Source organism: Ixodes scapularis, unplaced genomic scaffold (assembly GCF_016920785.2).
Source record: "Ixodes scapularis isolate PalLabHiFi unplaced genomic scaffold, ASM1692078v2 PGA_scaffold4__175_contigs__length_147842914, whole genome shotgun sequence".
NCBI lineage: Eukaryota > Metazoa > Arthropoda > Arachnida > Ixodida > Ixodidae > Ixodes > Ixodes scapularis.
Window position 1 is genome coordinate 46649573 of NW_024609879.1, and position 18225 is coordinate 46667797.

The window sequence follows — 18225 nt, forward strand, 5'->3', positions numbered from 1 at the left end:
CATTGGTTTGAAAACCACGAAGCGTCCTTCACTACGTGGGAGTCCTGCGCCGCGGAGTTGAAGCGAACGTTCCTCAACCACCACCGTCGGCAGCGAGCGGAGGACCTTCTCCAAACAAGGGTGCAGGGCCCCAACGAAAGCGTGACCAGCTTCGTAGAGGATGTCATGCGCCTATGTGCCCGAGCCGATCCGGAGGCAGCCGATGAGAAGAAGCTCCGCGTCCTCATGCGTGGCGTGAAGGCTGAAATTTTTGGGGGCCTTGTCCGCCATCCCCCGACAACCGTCGACGGTTTTGTGGCTGAAGCCACTAACATCGAGCGAGCGCTGTCGGCCCGAGCAAGCCATTACCATCGACTCGCCGGCGTGCCTGCTCCTCAAACCGCCGCATCTTGCCGACTAGACCTGAACGCCACCGGTGTCGACGGCCTTCGGGAAATCGTCCGCGACATCGTCCGGGAGGAGCTCCGCAAGCTGCTGCCTGCTGCCAACCAGCCGGCTGAGCTGTCGATCGCCGAAGTGGTGCGCGAAGAAGTCCAGCGGGCAATTCAACCGGAGGCTCCTGCCTGCGTAGCACCATCCGAAGAGCCCGCCCTGACCTACGCCGCAGTGGCCCGACGGCCACCGCCTCCTCGCCGCACCTATGTCACGCCGCCCCGACGTCAGTCTCCTGCGCCGCAGCACGACCGACGCCACGACGACCAGGTCCAGTACGCCTGCCCGGAGCCTCGCGCACCCCGCAAGACCGACCTGTGGCGAACGCCCGACCGACGCCCTCTGTGCTTCCATTGCGGGGAAGCGGACCACACCTACCGCCGATGCCCATACCGACGACTCGGGCTACGCGGGTTCCACCCGAACGACCCGCGCCCCCGCCATGGTGAACGCCCTATCGAGATCGACGAGTACCTGCGACGACCTCAGTCCCCCGAGCCTGCGTCCCGCCGAGAGTTCCGGTCGCCGTCACCGCGACGTCCAGCTTCGCCGATGCACCGACCGCGACGTGAAAGCCAGTCCCCCCTCGCTCCTCGCCGGGGAAACTAGGCGCGGCAACCCCTAGAGGTGGAGTTGCCGAAGACGACCGACGCCAAGATCCTCCACAAACGTCGGGGGGCCCCCACTCGAACGCCACCAGAGACCAAAACAACGCCGCTGCAGTGGTGTCCAATACCCTAAACGTCGTCATCGACGGCCACGACGCATCCGCACTCGTTGACACCGGAGCAGACTACTCAGTCTTGAGTGGGAGGCTCTCCCGCCGCCTTCGATAAGTCATGACGCCGTGGAATGGACCACAAATAAGAACCGCCGGAGGACACCTCATTACACCAGTCGGGAGATGCACCGCTCGCGTCGAGATTCACGGCGAAACATGCCCTGTGAAGTTCGTCGTTCTGCAAGACTGTTCGAGGGACGTCATTCTCGGAATGGACTTCCTGTGTGAATACGGCGCCATCATCGACCTTGCGGAGAACAAGCTGACGCTTCGGAAGCCTGCCCCATCGGTGGAAAATACCAAACCGACGTTAGCTGCAGTGCGAGTCCTCGCCAGCCACGTAAACCTGCCGCCGCTGTCGAGTGTCTTTGTGCCCGTCGGGACCGAAGGAGCCACCTGCGGTGTAGCGCTGCTGGAAGGAAGCGTCCAGCTTCTCCTCGGACGAGGGATTGGCATTGCAAGAGCCGTAACCGAGCTCCAGGACGGGCGTACAGTAGCCCTTGTCAGCAATTTCCGGCAAGAGTCGCAGCACCTTACAAAGGGTACAACTGTGGGCTACGTCGAGGAAATTGAAGACTCAGCCGCGATCGCCGTGATCTCAGAAGAGGCCTCTCCGACGCAGAACAAGACAATCACGTCCTCAGAGCTCGACATCGACCCATCCCTCCCAGCCCCACAACGACGACAACTTCGTGACCTTCTCGCCGAGTTCAGTGAGTGCTTCTCCACGTCGTCGAAAGTGCGCCAAACGACGGTTGCGAAACATAGGATAATTACTGATGACGACGCACTCCCTGTGCATCGGCCGCCGTACAGGGTCTCCGTGAAAGAAAGGGAAGCCATCCAGCAGCAGGTACAAGAAATGCTTGACGACGACATTATCCAGCCCTCAAGCAGTCCGTGGGCTTCACCGGTAGTCCTGGTGAAAAAGAAAGACGGGACTCTTCGGTTCTGCGTGGACTATCGCCGACTGAACGCCGTAACAAAAAAGGACGTCTACCCACTGCCACGCATCGACGACACCCTGGACCGACTACGCCACGCCCGATACTTTTCGTCGATGGACTTGAAGAGCGGGTACTGGCAGATTGAGGTCGACGAACGAGATCGTGAGAAGACGGCCTTCGTCACGCCGGACGGACTGTATGAGTTTAAAGTAATGCCATTCGGGCTGTGCACAGCGCCGGCAACCTTCCAGCGCGTTATGGACACCGTCCTTGCCGGCTTGAAATGGCAAAGCTGTCTCGTCTACCTCGACGATGTTGTGGTCTTCGCAAGCGAATTCGACGAGCACCTGAGACGACTGCGAGCCGTTCTACAGGCCTTCAAAGCTGCTGGGCTGACCCTCAAGCCTTCCAAGTGTCGGTTCGCCTATGGTGAGCTCAAATTCTTGGGCCACGTCGTGAGTGCTCAGGGTGTAAGCCCTGATCCCGCCAAGACGTCCGCTGTCGCCGAGTTCCCGAAGCCATCGGACAAGAAGACCGTTCGAAGATTCCTTGGGCTGTGCGCCTATTACAGACGTTTCGTTCGTGATTTTGCGCAAATTTCTGCACCGCTGACGCATCTGACGAAAGACGACGTGCAGTTCCAGTGGGGAGAGGAGCAAGAGCGAGCGTTCGACGAACTCAAGCGAAGGCTCCAGTCGCCCCCTATCCTCGGACATTTTGACCAGTCGGCGGAGACTGAAATCCACACGGACGCCAGCAATACCGGTCTCGGTGCGGTACTCGTTCAGCGACAAGAAGGGGCAGAGAGAGTAATCGCTTACGCAAGCCGGGCGCTGTCTAAGGCAGAACAAAATTATTCAACGACCGACAAAGAATGTCTTGCTGTCGTCTGGGCGATAACCAAGTTCCGCCCGTACTTGTACGGGATCCCGTTTCGCGTGGTCACAGACCACCACGCCCTCTGCTGGCTCGCAAACCTCAAGGATCCGTCCGGACGCCTCGCCCGCTGGAGCCTTCGACTGCAGGAATTCGACGTAACCATTGTGCATAAGTCCGGCCGCAAGCATAATGACGCTGACTGTTTGTCTAGGGCTCCAGTCGAACCTCCAATCTCCGGCGCGGACGACGATGACGACGCCCGTTTTCTAGGCGCAGTTGACGCTACCGACATGAGGGCACTGCAACGCGACGACGCGGAACTTAGCTCCGTGATCGACAGCCTCGAAGGTCGAGGAGGCTCTGTCCCACGGGTCTTTTCTCGGGACCTACCGAGCTTTGTCCTGTGGCGAGGCGTGCTCTTCAGAAAGAATTTCGGAACCAGCGAAACCCCCTGGCTACTGGTTGTCCCCGCCAGCCTCCGAGAAGAAATTTTTCAAGCGTGCCACGACGACCCAACGGCCGGACATCTCGGCTACAGCAGGACCCTTGCCCGGATTCGTGACAAGTACTACTGGCCAAAGCTTCCGAAGACCGTCCATCTCTACACACGATCGTGCCATGAGTGCCAGCGACGCAAGAAACCACCGTCAAAGCCAGCAGGTCTCCTTCAGCCGATTACCCCGCCAACCAAGCCCTTCCAGCAAATTGGAATGGATTTGCTGGGTCCTTTTCCACCATCGACGATGGGGAACCGCTGGATAATCGTCGCCACCGATTATCTTACTCGTTACGCCGAGACGAAAGCCCTTCCTTCGGGGACTGCTGTCGAAGTCGCCAAGTTCTTCATCGAGTCCATCGTCCTCCGCCATGGCGCCCCCGAAGTACTGATCACAGACTGAGGGTCATCGTTTATGGCACAGTTGACCCAAGAGATCCTGCGTCTAAGCCACACGGAACACCGTCGAACAACGGCATACCATCCGCAGACCAACGGGTTGACGGAGCGGCTCAACAAAACAATCGCCGACATGGTCTCTATGTACGTCGACGTGGAGCACAAGACCTGGGACGAAGTGCTGCCCTACGTCACGTTCGCCTACAACACAGCAGTGCAAGAGACCACAGGAGTGACGCCCTTCCAGCTGGTGTATGGCCGGGCGGTGACGACTATGCTAGACTCTATGTTGCCGCACGAGTCAGTCAACGACGGGAGCGATGACGCCCAGGTGGTTGCTCAACGGGCAGAAGAGGTCCGCCAGCTAGTCAGACTACGAATTCAAGACCAGCAACATGTCGACGCTCTCCGGTATAATTTTCGTCGCCGCGACGTCCACTTCCAGCCCGGAGACAGAGTTTGGGTGTGGACGCCGATTCGTCGTCGCGGTCTCAGCGAAAAACTCCTAAAGCGCTACTTTGGGCCCTACAAGATCATCCGACGCCTCGGCGATCTGAACTACGAAGTTCTACCCGACGGAACGCGCCCATCTGCAAGACGTCAGCCGCGACCCGAGGTGGTGCATGTCGTCCGGCTGAAGCCGTATTACGAACGATAGGACTCTCCACTCTCGTCGACGAGTGAACTGTGGACTGTGAACTCCGGCTAGCAATTCTGCTGTCCTTTTGTTTTTTTGTTTTCCGTTTTTGTGCTGCGTCGGGACGATGCACTTTTAAAGGGGGGGATAATGCCGCGCCCAGGGCTGAGAAAGCAACGCTCGGTCACGGACCTCCAGAAAGTTCTCGTTTATTCATGTACCGCATGTAACTTCTATCATTTGTTCCTGCTTTTGTTTTCTAGAAAGTGCGTGTTCATTCTCGCCCGATCACGCGACGCTCGAGCTGCTTTCGCCGAATCTTCGAGATAGCGACGCACTCTAGATAAGAGGCCGCCCGCGACCTTGTCGAGTCAGTCTCGCCCCAGCGCTCGATTCTGCTGACACGCCGACTTCGACGCCCGCGACGCTCTGCTTTCTTCTGTTTCCTTCTTTATTTTTGGCACAAGTTCGCCACATTAAACGTTTATTTATTTCTGTTTATTTCTTGTTTATTGGTCACGACTCACCACCCGTGACAATATATATGTATATATTAGGTGAATGTCGGCTCAAAAAAATTTTTGTTTTTCGCTTTCATCCAAACATCTCGCTCTCCCAAAACATTCGTTTGATAAATTGTCAGTGACGCTCCTAAAATCTGGATTTAAATCAAATCGCGAACGTGAACAGCGTGAATCCTACCTAATTTACCGATTTAACACTATTAAACAAGGAATAAATGAAAGCCCCGGTACTCTGGCATCGATTAAAATGCTAACAGACCAATAACAACAGCAATAAAAAACACTTTTTTTTTTAGATTTTGTTGTTAACAGTGGTACTGTGTTTGGGGCCGGAACTGGACCATCAACTTTTCTTTTATTTCCAGGTTCTGATATCCATTGTATTTCTTTTTACTTCTAGGTTTAACATTGTTCCCTTCCAGGTTTGACTCATGCATGCCTGCATGCACACAAGTGACCGTGCCGCCCTTTCTTTTCTTTTTTTGAGACAGCACTTTAGTTTGCGCTTGTAACTTTCGTCTATTGTACGCTATCGTCTATATAGGTCAGCGCTGCCGGCCCGGACACAAAGTCACCCTGCGCCCCCTCTCAAGAAGCTACAACCGTCATCCGGCCGTCCTTGAAACTTGGCACCGACCGTCAAGCTTCTTCACCCGGATAAGAACTGCCCTACGCTTCCCTCTCTCGAAAGCTTCAACCGTCACCCCTTCGAAATTTGGACTCGACCGTAGCATTTTATAAATACCACCCGCGTTCATCCGTAAAAGTTCTTCCTGACGAAGGCCGGACTCCGGCCGAAACGTCGAAGATTAAATCGTCCGTTGTTGCTGTTTTCACTAAGGGTTTTTTTCTTCTCAGTTATATATATATATATATATATATATATATATATATATATATATATATAAATTTGTGTTTCTTTGACCAAGACTTCAACATTCTAAATTTATGAACGGATGCCGGAAGCAAAAGAAAAATACAGGGCGAAAGTAATGCATGGAACTCTGTACCGACCTCGAGGCTTCAGAAGAAAAGTACCATTTGAGCAAAAAAAAAAAGGTATTGAAATACTTCTTACTTGCCGTAAGATATTTATTTGATCAAAATAAAGCAAAGTGCGTGGAATATATAAAGAGTTGACCCACGTGTTTTAATTAACTCTTGCCCCCTTACCACAGGCGTAATGAACAACGCAACAGCGCCATAAAAATAAACATTCTTCGAATGAAAACCTAGTGTGTCAGTATAGGTTTGCTTGGTCAGAGATATTTTTGTTGTTTTGATGCCGCGTTTTTAAGAAAAAAACTGAAAATTTCTCAGTATGATTTAAACAGAGACAAGAGAGGACATCGTATATGGCCTGGATGTCACCGAGCAATCCCCAAAAATTTGTTGCAATCAATGCATTCATTAACTGAATCGGTACGTCAAAGGGAAAATTTGTGAGCCCTTGCTCCAATAGTTATCGATAAAAAAAAAAAAACTTTAGATATAGGCAATGGAAAACATTACAAAAAATAAGAGTAAGTGTTGTCTTATTAATATGAAAACCGTCTGCACCCCCCCCCCCCTTTTCCAGAAGAACAAATGGTTCATAGATTGAATTTTTATAATATTGATGAACATTAAAGCATTTACTCAACTTATCCCTGAAAACTTAGTTCTTGTGTCTATAATAACGTGGTCCATAGTCGGTACACACGACAGCATGAACAGAACTGAAGATATATACATCACTGGTATGAGTGGACTAATATTGCATAAATTCATAATATCAGAAACAATATGAGATTTCGCTTGTTATATGTTTGTGAATGGGTCAATATTTTTTTTTTTTTGTCTAAAGACTGGACTTCACGAAATGAGAGTATCTCAAGAAGAGCCCTAACTGGAGAGTGCGTACGGATAAACCGGATCCGGAGGAAATTCCCCAAGGGGTTTTCTGAGATCGCTAATGCACGCCATGATCGATACTGCACCTAATGGCCACGTACCCCACCTTGTAAGCCGCTTTTGATGCTTGCGGCAAAAGACCAGCCAACAACAGCATTAGCCAGTCATTACTGCTGTTGGGAGTTCCGAACAGTATTCTCATCCATCGGCAACATAAGGTACCAATGAAAGTGATAAAGGCTTGAAGAACACGGAAGGGAGCAGCTGCGACAAAATATTATTACTTAAGGAGATTCCAGAAGAATGGGAAAAATATAAAATGCTCAAAAATGATTACAAATAGATGCGTGTTTAAGAACCTAACGGTCAGTCAACACCTCCCTGGTAGCCTACGGAGTCTTGATGAAAATCTTGACACAAAGTGTACAGAGATGGACAGAAAAAAGTCACAATTTACGGTAGCTTCAAAATAGGTCCGGGAAGAAAGACGATTTGAGGATAAGATTTTTGTTTGCTAAATGAAGACATTAATTTTTACATATTCAATAATATATTATTTTTTCGCTTGATTTCTTATATTAAAAGTATATAATTCAGTATATAAGGAGTTAATATTGCAAACACTGGAGCAACATAACTACGAAAATAAAGTGATCGGACTGTTAAACTTACTATGCAGTGAATTAAGCATGATTGTCATGGTTCTGCGGCTCCATGCCATAATGAGAAGAAAGAAGTACACCGCAAAAGACAGCTGGAGGGTAGAAGAGAAAGAAGAGAGGATGGCCAGCGAAACCTGAGGTTCGGTCGGAGGAGGAGCTCCGCAAGGAGGTCTATGGCTATGGTCCAGGACTTGCCCGTCTCTTGCTACGCTCAAGCTGCAACAGCAACTCTTTACCTCCCAAGCCCAGGATTCGAGGTGACTACGGTGAGCTGCACCTTTTCGCGGTTCGTCCACGCAGCGAACTATCAGAGGCATTGTGATAGACTAAGGGACTCCTTTTTGTCCGTCGCTGAACTGCATAGTTAAACCTATTTCCCTTTGTATTTTTTGTTGCACTTATCTTTCTGACTTGGCCTTTGTTTGTAATTGTATTTTGTAAATAGAACGTTGCCATTTCTCTGCTGCTTGACGTTCTCTTCATTCCACTTGCGACCGGTCTCGGGCGAACCGTGACAATGATCGTTGGGTGGGAGGGTCAAATGTCCAGGAACTATATTGGGCTTCATACGTTTTAAAACAATGAGGAGCCTGTGGAAGATAGCGTTTGTCCCACGTATCACATTCTAGAACGGGGTGATTTGCCTTGAGTCAAAAACGTGAGCTTTGAGGTCAGAAAGATCCTGGAAAAAACGTGTTACGAAAAACGCCTGAGCCGAATGGTCCGGAGAAGGTGTTGCCACAAGATCTGGACCTAAATGGTCTAGAGGGATTGGAATACCAATCGGAGTAAAATAACAAGAGCCCTCGCCCATCACGGCCCCATTAGAACACAAACTTTGATGGATAGACAGTGGCCGGTGTACAACGCTCCAATTGATGCTAAATTGACGAAAACGCTCGTGACAAAGGAAGAAATAAGACGCTGGAGGAACAGGATGTCCCAGAAATTTTCGCTGCAGACGTACTATGCACAGAAGGTCATAATTCAGCCGAAGTGGTCAGGCATATATATGAGCATCGTCGGATACTCGATTCTTTTAACCATCGGTTTTTATTCTGACTTAAGACGAGCCAGCGATTGAGACGTCAACCCGTCAAAAGCCATGAAGTCCCCAGCAGATGCAGCCCGGGCAACTTTAAAAAAATGCAAATCGGAAAAGAAAAAAAAATGTATTCCTTGCAATGGGAATATATCCATGAACGTACTTACCGAGTTTTTGTTTTTTTTGTTTCTTTTATTATACGCCATATTTTAGCGTTTCACGAACACACAATCCGACCCTACTAAGCGTCTTCGCGTAAACATAAAGCGAACGTGACAGACCCTGCACATGAACATGGCGGGGCGCGGCGTAGTGGAAGGAAACGTGCGTTTCGTGGAACCTCCCTAAAGCAACCGAAAGGATGAGAACGGTAGGGCGTCTTCATCGACGCCCGGCCCGCAACACGCTCTCGTTGTCTCAGGCTGCGCGTGCCCTCTCGAGGCTCAGGAGACGCCGATGCGTTATTGCAGGTAAACTCACTACAGGGTGTCTCAAATAGCGGCCAGGCTCTTCAAACCGACAGCAAAAATCGATTTCTTAGCCTATTGCGTTACTATTCTTTGCAGCGCTGCCCACAGACGGTGAAGGTTTGGTATAAAATTACTAAAAAGTAAAATTACCTGAGAAAAAAGTGAAAAAATGAAAAATCTTAAATCCTATGGAAACGCAACGAAGCCACCGGTATTCAAACAATAGGGCGCCTCATTGTTTGAAGATCGGTGGCTTTCCTGCTTTTTCATAGGAGTTAAGGTTTTTTTTTTTTCCTTATGTAAGTTCGTTCTTTGCAAATTTGATAGGAACAATGCACCACCTGTGGGCAACGCCGCACAAATAGTAGCGCGATAGGTTAAGAAACCGTTTTTTGTGGCTGATTTAAAGAGCCTGGCCGCTATTTCGGACACCCTGTAGATCGTAGAAAAGTAGCGACATTGCCTTCCCTACAGGCTAGCCGTACACATGCAGATCCTGACATACAAAGGACTAAACTTTGCAAGATAATCGACTGATCGGTCTCAGTTGGCATGGCCATCGCCATTTCAGCCCATTCAAATCTTCGAAGGTTCGAAAGGGTCGCTCTAAATCAGTCGCACCAAGATCACGATGGAGCGTCATCGTTCTGTAAGCGTTCCTCGCCAGTATGTGCCCTACGCGCAGTTCATGCGCCATCCACTTATTATAAATGCCTACCTCCACAGACCTCTTAGAGTGTTATTCTGGTTCTTGCCTATTCAAAAACAGAAAAGCCATTTTGAAAATGATTTACAAAAAAACAAAATATATATATATAGATCGCTAAATGAAACAGCGTTCTTTTCACCGGACAGATAATTTAATGATCGTCAGATGCGCAGACTCTACCTGTATATAGCAGGAGTTATTAATTTGAGATGCAGCTAGAAGCGTTCAGTTAAGAACATAAAGGTGCTTCTTTAAGTAGTTAGGAACAATTTACACCTTTTTTCTAGTAAGTAGTGCTTGTTACTCAGAGCGGGCACTAGCACCTCTCTATTTGCGAATTCGCGTGGTTGAAAGAACCACGCGAGATCGGGTGGCTGAAAGAGAGTGCTGTGGCCTGTTCGGCTGGTTCATTCCGAGGGCGCCTCTCCCTCTCAGAGCATTCCCTGGCACTCGTCTGTAGCCGTCGGAGTGCGAAGCGGCACAGGCGTCACGTGCTACTTGGATGGGGATCACGTGGTTTTGTTGACGATGGCCGGCAGTGGTCTGTGGTGGTGTGCGGGTTCTGGCAAGACGGCCATTGATATCTGGTTCTACAAAGTGCTTGTGCATCCGCGGGTGCGAGGATCACAACGGACGGGACGACATTCGCTTGCGACCGTGCCAGGAAAAGTCGACGTGTGAAGTCTTCCCAGTGCTTTCAGAAGATCGTTCATCTAACGGCGGTGAATCCGTCAAGCCCAACCGACGAAGCAACAGCTCGCAGAGCTCGTCGCTGTTTTACCGTATTTTGTGGTCGCTTCAAGATATTTTCAGGTTTGGTAAAAGTGCGTTCGAAGGTTTGTGTTGTAAAATACAGGGATAAACGAATATAATTCACTGTGATTTGTGTCAGATGGCGAATCTTGCACGATATTTCACCGTGAGAAAAATGCGGTTTATTAACCATTTTATATTTGCCTGCTCTGTCGTACGCATGACCGCAATTGCAGCGCGTTCACTGTCGAAAACGCAATGAGTTGACAACTCTTTCCAAGCACTGACTTTCCTACCGTTCTGCAAAAATCAATTCGCATACTGCTGTTTCCTTTTTTTTTTTTTACATGCCGATGCGTTGAACAGTTTACATCACAACCGTTATTTCATCACGTTGCGAGTGTAAATTTTGCTAAATCGTCCACCGTACGCTGTGAGATTGTGTTGTTTTTAATGCATTACCAATGTCACGAAGTTTTACTTCCGTGAGAGGTCTGAGAATCTCGGAGCGCTCTGAAGCCAGCAGTTGTGATCGGCTGAAAAGGATCCCGAGTAGCTCTGGCGGCGAGGAGGGGCGCTCTGCTGAATAGACCCTCTCCGGAATTCAGTGCCATCTGGTGTCTGAAATGGCAGTTTATCTTTTACTATACTAATGGCGGCAATGAACCTGTGATCTGCAGTATTTTATGGAGCACCGTCACTTTTGAAGGTCCACGGTAAACGAGAATGTACACTTCACTACAATTATTTTTTAATCTCTTTTATCGTCGATAGCGAAACAAATGCAGCCACTCGGAACGAAGCGCCAACCCACATAGACGCCTTGATAGAGTTTTATACATCAAGGGGCTTTGAAGCCGAGTGAGTGCTACTAACCGATTGACTGGGACCGAGTTAGAAATGAACGCGTACGCAGCTCTTGCGTCCAATTCCTGCTTCACGCCGCGCTAACATCTAGAATGTATAGGCCTCGAATCATCTGCTTAGGAGCATCTTCAACTTCTTCCTTCATCAATAAACAGAAGGCCGCCATTAGTATAGCACATATGCCGTATTCAGATGATGATAGTGATCAAAGTGGCCAGACTGAATTCCTGAAAGCGTCTATTGAGGTCAGAAGAGAGAGGCGACCACCCGAATTCACCATATGTTTTCGCAGGAGCCGCCATTAGCCATTTTCTCTATGGAAATTGATTACTCATAATGGAAGGCCGCTGTTTTCTGAAGCTAACGCAGAAGTCTAATTCACTGAGGCCTCTTCGTGAAAACAGCGATGCGCAGAGCGTTTGTGGACACGCCCACTGCATTGAAGACCGCCTCGATCGATGAAACATTTGCGTGGTAGGAAATGCATTCATACTTTTAAATGGAAAGATGTAGATCGAGAAGTGCTTTGCACAAACAATTACATTATATTGAAATCAGGCAATTTACAGCTCAATTTTATAGAAGGAAAGACCGATGCATACCGTACTCGCCCTCACCACTAATGCGCCAATTCTTTTTTTTTTTTGCGATTTCGGCAGCGGCGTTTATGAATTCTATTATTCAAAAATCTACCTAAAACTGAATGTGGCGTGCGGCAGGATTTTTTTTTTCTCGTGTGATGGTGCACCGCGGCGTACACCTGAGCGGGAGTCATTTTCTGCGAGCACAAGGGGCCTTTTATCAGAGAATTATAGTTCTGTCACGTGGTCATGTATGGAGTAATTTAAGGGCACGGGGACCTTCGTTTTAAAAAAAAGTTGTATATAAACAACGAAAGAATAGCGGCGGTGTTTTGCGTTTCAGAGGACCAAGTGGGCTCTTGGGATGCTGAATAAAAAATGATCCGCTCCAGCGTTTTGCCCCCTAACTAAACAGCGTTCATAAAAAACAGCAACAAAAGTTTCACGCTTGTCGTGCTACCTTATTTGCGCTTGGCGGCTCTGTTTCGCGACGCTTAACTCGACTGTCTCTCGCGTGTTGGTTCCTAAATAAGTACAACGTTAACTATGAAAGATTGAAAAACAAAAAACAAATGATTTGCCCTACTTAGTGCGGATGGCCAGACTGACATATTTCTTTGCGTACATGTATTTTTTTGTTCGTTCAAGCGCACCACGAGCGAACACCACTAACGTTATCCAATTAACGTGACAGTCGTCCAGTTCAGATCTGCTGGCCTAGCAATTGCTTGCCCAATTACCTAGTTGCATACGCGTAAGCTTGGGTCGGTAATTAGCTGAGCAAGCCGAAGGCTGCTGTTGATCCAGGACATTCTTGTGAAAGGCCGAAATCGCTGACAGTATAAAAGAAAAAAAACGTAGATTTTTTATCATCAGTGAAGAGCAGTGGCTTACGACATTTTGATATTAATGTTCTTAAAGACGATTAATATTGATCCTCTTTAATTAATGACAGCTCAGGAAATATAAGCTTCACAGGGCGTGGGGAGTCCCGTTTCATCTTATTCCGCCCCGGACTCCGGAGCCAAAAGCATTAAACGGTTGGAACGGCAGCGGACGAATTCCTACGCAATAAGCGAGAATAAGATTTAGCAACCCGGAGAAAAACAGAACGGCTGAAGTTTTTTTTTATAATATGATACAAGGTAATTTGCGACTACGTCTCTGTGATTACACTTCATTTAACGAAACAAGGCCCACAGAACCATTGTGTCGAACCACTTTGTTTAAAACATCCTTTTTTCTTAGAACCACGTGTGAGTGGAATTAGCTTCCCGAAAGTGTTGTAAATTTGAGGTCATTAGATACTTTTAGTGAAGCCCTACTCTCGCACTTTGTTGAGTAGTGGCTCTGTCTGTTTGTTTGTACTGCTTCCGCTTGCTTTTGAATATTGTTTTTGTATAGCTCCTGCCTGGGCGTTCTACAGAATGCTGGCAGTATCACCAGATAAATAAATAACTAAAATAAATAAATTGAAAGCAATGTCCTACGTTTTCGAAGCTGTCAGCAACTGAAGAGTCAGCATGTTTGACTCGGCTTTGTCGAATTAACTCACTTGTGCTATATTTCTAAAAAAAATAGTATTGAAAGCAACATTGAAGGCTTTCTTCAATGTGTAAAATTTTTAAAACGTCACTGCCGGAATTCTTCTTTTTTTTTTTTACGTGGTAGAATTACGTGGGTCGATGCGTGGCTACCTCCATCTAGCGGTAATTTAACGAATGTTCATCGGTAGATATTTTGGGAAGTCGCCACCGCTAGCTGAGCTATGTTGCGCGATTCTCCAGGTCGCTGTTTGTCTAACTCACCACTTTGAATGTTGATGATTGATCAGTGAGGAAGCGGAGGCTGTGTGGCTTAATCAAGTCTCACTCCTTTTTGGGGGTAATAAAAAAAAGCGTTATAAGAAACAAAACAAAATATCAACTCATTTTTATTTTGACATAGGAAAATGAATACACGAATCACTCTTTAAAATAGTGTATATATTAAACCTGCGTGAAACAGCCTTGTGAAAATAATTGCACGCATGTGTCCAATGAACATGGAAGATTATGCACGATAGCATAGATATTTATATACGCCTTATAATATCTATACACTGTAAATTTCGGTATTGTTCTTATACAAATCATGTATAAGATATTGCCGCGCGCAGGTCCGAGAAAGCAACGCTGGGTCAAGGACCTCAAGAAGGCTCTCGTTTAATCTTGCTCCGGACGTTACTACTATCATTTATTCCTGCTTTCTTTTTTCAGAAAGTGCCTGTTCATTCTCCCCCCGAGAGCGCGACGCTCGAACCTCCTTTGCCGAATCTTCGATATAGTGATGCACGCTAGATAAGAAGCCGCCCGGGACCTTGCCGAGTCATTTTCGCTCTAGCGCTTGATCCTGCTGTTTTGCCGCCATGAGCGCTTGCGACGCTAACGTTTTTCTATTTTTTTTTTTTTTTTCTGGGCATACGATCGCCCCGTTGAACGTTTAGTTTGCTTCAGTTTTCGTCACCTCATCCCTTGTCATTCCTGACAATATTACTTTTTCTCGCAATGGTATAAGGCACAATGATTACGGGAAGGTCGACGAAATCTGATGCGTGATATATTGGCAAACAATCTTGCTCTCTAGTGACGTCCCGAAGGGCACACGAATAAAGTGCATTACACGAATTTCACACGTAGGTTTTGGAGTATCGCATGACTATATATGTTGAAAGTGTACTTTTATACATAAAATGCACTGACACTTATAGGTGAAAGTGCAAATAATGCTATGGCATCGTTCGTCCCCATAATTTCGTTATTCAAGCAATAAAAAAGCATGCTGCCTCAGCTTTCTCGTTTTCTAGTTAACCGGTTACGCCCGCTTGTCGTGATGTGCCGTCTTTCAACTGAACCAACAGCGTTTTGTGGATTTGATACCATATTATATATCGCATCACAAAGCTATAATATTAACTAGAATATGTTAAGACCAGTAATTTATTTGTCCAAATAGCCGCTTTAAAAAAATAGAACAAAAAAATATCGAAATTTCTTTTCGAAATTAGACGCGGTCTTTGACTGAACTGCGTCATAAAGATCCTTTTTTTTTCTCTTTAAAACTCAAATTTTAACACCAATTACTTTTGCACGTACCTTCAATTGTAAATGGGCGTGCTCAGCAAATTGTATATATTGTGCCTATGCCATTATACCGCGCTGAGAAGCCATCTTCGGTGCATAACTCTGATATAATCGCTGGAAGCATAGTGAATGAAGAAACACAATTCGTGGCGAATCCCAGGCGCCTTAATATTGCTCCAAAACAAGTGACTTTTACCATGATGGAACTTAACCCGAGACTGGGGTAGAAACAGAAACTTAAAAGTAGAAGGGACAGAGACAAGTGAAGAAGAGAACGTCTCTTCTTCACTTGTCTCTGTCCCTTCTACTTTTAAGTTTCTGTTTCTACCCCAGTCTCGGGTTAAGTTCCATCATGGTAAATATCCACCAGCTCGCCTGCACTTTAACCGCTTTTTCATTAAGTGACTTTGTCGGACTGGCCGATCAAAACGCTGAACGAATCACAAAGTTAATATAATTAGATTAATATATTAAGGGACTCCCCGCAGGTTCTAATGAGCCATCACTACAGCACCTTTCTGGGTAAGTAATCAGTAAATATTTCTCGTCGAATCTAAGCTCGGTATTCCTTCGGTACCCTCTTTAATGCGAAATGGACAGGACACAGATAATCACCAATAATTAGGCCAACACATTCAACTGACTGCGTGTGTAACAAACTTGCGAGGTGGTGCTGAGCGGTAAAATTTACTAAGCGCGCCCTAAATGAACGTGATTTCCATGAAAATTTATTCAGTGCCTAGAAGCTGCGAAAATTCTAGCCGTGTATGCGCCTTAAAATAATTAGTTGTATGTAACGCTTTTGATAAATAATGCTCATGTTACATTTTCGCTCTTTTTTGCCTTTGCGTATTTAAGGATCGGGCACGCCTGTGTAAAATTCCTTAACGTGTAAAGAACGTTTCGCATGTTTTGACGAAAAACAGGACAGTAGGGCACACGAAATACTTAGGAAAATATCATTCAGTCAGACGAAAGAACGATATGTTGGATACACACGTTCATCGCTTCGAAGAGCAGTTTTGTCTCGGAAGATGGAATGTACTTTAAAATATTTTTCATCTAGAGATTTGAGAAATATTTGAGTAAGAATAAATATTTCAATATACATACCCTTTGAAAATAGAATTTCCTTTCTCGGTGTGGAGCTTGAGAAAGATAAAAATCATTCCAAAACACCTGTGTATCAAAGTCTCTCCTATTACTCAAATTGTTTTTAACGTCTCAGATTATTGGAAGAAACTAGTTTTATATAAACTAGAATTTGCCCCCCCCCCCCCCCCCCCCCCCCTTTCGAGGCTGCCAATTGGTAATATCTTGCTTCGGGAAGTGAATTTCATGCGCCGCATTTTTAAGAAATTCCTATAGCAAATAGGAAGGATACCACCCTTGAAAACCAGAAAAAGATAAAAAGATCGAGGAAGAGAGATAATAATAAAACATAATCAATCAATCAATCAATCAATCAATGTTTATTAAAGTGTCCAGGAACAACCAATTGGTCTTAGTGCTGGCACACTAAAAAAAATGAGCAAAAACACACACATACAAACACGCATACACACGAGTGCAGAAGGAGAACGTAGTTCTCCAGTCTGAGAATAAAAATATAACAAGTATGAAAGACACTCAGATTAACAAGGGAAATCAAAAGCACAAAACAGAGACATCACCAGGTGTGAGAGCAAAAAGCAAATACTACATCAGCGCTTCAACTGATCAGCCCTTTTCCTGCAAGAGGAAGATTTGAACAGCATTTCCGAACTTGCTCCCGCATGAGTTAAAAATATCAATTGTGTCAGAGTAGCGATTATAACACTCCGCCGATCTTTGGATCGGGTTTAAGTTGCTAAAATGTCGAGCTATATAAAAAGATGATTGGAGCCGTGTAGGCACACGTGGAACTCTGAGGCTCACTTCGGACAGAAGGCTGGGAGAGTTAATCGAGCCGTGCAGGGTCTTAAACAAAAACAACAAATCTGCCTTCACCCGACGCTGCTGGAGGCTCAACAAGTTGACAAGTTGCGAGTTACACACACCGTTCAGACAAGGATCACCATTCTCAAGGTAACGATATTTAAAGATAGAAATAAATTTGTTTTGGACTCGCTCGACAGATGAACTGTTAGTTTTGGAAATGCCGTTCCATACAACCGAGGCGTACTCTAGCTGGGATCTAACTAAGGAACAATACAGCGTAAAAAAAGCGGACGGGCTTTTGAACTCCTTCGTTATGCGAGACACGGCACCTAACGTGCGCAAGGCCGATTGAACCACTTTGATGACGTGAGTGTCAAATCTCAGGGTTGAATCAAAGACAACTCCAAGGTCCCTCAGTTCACTTACACGTGACAGCAGTTCGCCATGATAACTATATGGAAAGAATATATCATGGGTCTTGCGAGAATATGTCATTATTTTTGTTTTAGAATGATTCAAACGGAGGTCATTGTCTAAACACCAACGACCGAAGGAATATGCGTCATTCTGAAGCGCGATGCAATCCTCTAAGGTCGATATTTTTTTGTAAAGTTTTATATCATCAGCGTACTGCAGAAATGAAGAATTTAATATAACTCGAGAGACATCATTTACAAAAATATTAAATAGGAGGGGGCCCAAGACAGATCCCTGAGGCACTCCAGAGCTTGCCTTGTACAAGGACGAGGTAGTATTGTTGACGCGGACGTAGGCTTGCCTATCAGACAAATAGCTTTTTAACAAATTGTATACCGAACCACATACTCCGTACGAAGAAAGCTTGTATAAGAGGATGTTGTGGTTGACTACGTCGAATGCCTTACTCAGGTCGAAATAAAAAACGTCAAGCTGACCTCTATTAGAAACTACTTCAGAGGCAGCAGACATAAAAGATACGAGATTGGTGGATGTCGATCTGCCGGACATGAAACCATGCTGATTAGGAATGACTATACTACGAAACTTGAAGGAGAGAAATTGATGGATTACCATTTCAAAGAGTTTGGAAAAAGAAGAGAGAAGAGAAATCGGTCTGTAATTAAGAACA